This window comes from Theobroma umbraticum, unplaced genomic scaffold, assembly GCF_002168275.2.
Source record: "Theobroma umbraticum cultivar Fairchild unplaced genomic scaffold, ASM216827v3 scaffold_251.0, whole genome shotgun sequence".
Classification (NCBI taxonomy): Eukaryota; Viridiplantae; Streptophyta; class Magnoliopsida; order Malvales; family Malvaceae; genus Theobroma; species Theobroma umbraticum.
Genome location: NW_018397292.1, coordinates 121,977 through 122,421, shown reverse-complemented (window position 1 = coordinate 122,421; position 445 = coordinate 121,977).

The window sequence follows — 445 nt, the reverse complement described above, 5'->3', positions numbered from 1 at the left end:
ACCAAAAATGAAAAAGCTTTTGATTTAAAATCATTGATGACATTATAAAACCATTTAAAGCAAGTAACAAGGTTTTCGAAAGAATAAGTGACTATAAATATACTTTTCTTGTCAATGGATGGCTTTCACTTCATATGTCTCAATGAAAATATTGAATTATAATATGTTTTAACCAAAAATGAAAAAAATTTTGATTGAAAATCATTTATAAGATTATTAAACCACTTAAAGTAAGTAACCAGGCTTTCTTAGGTGTGAGTTGCTACAAATAGACTCTTATCAATGGATGCCATTCGCTTTATGTTTTTCAATGCAAATATCCAATTATGATCAATTTTAGCGAAAAATGAAAAGGATTTTGATTTAAAATCATTTATAAGATTATAAAACTAATTAAAATGAGTAACAGGGGTTCGTTAGCATAAGTGACTATAAATGGACTATT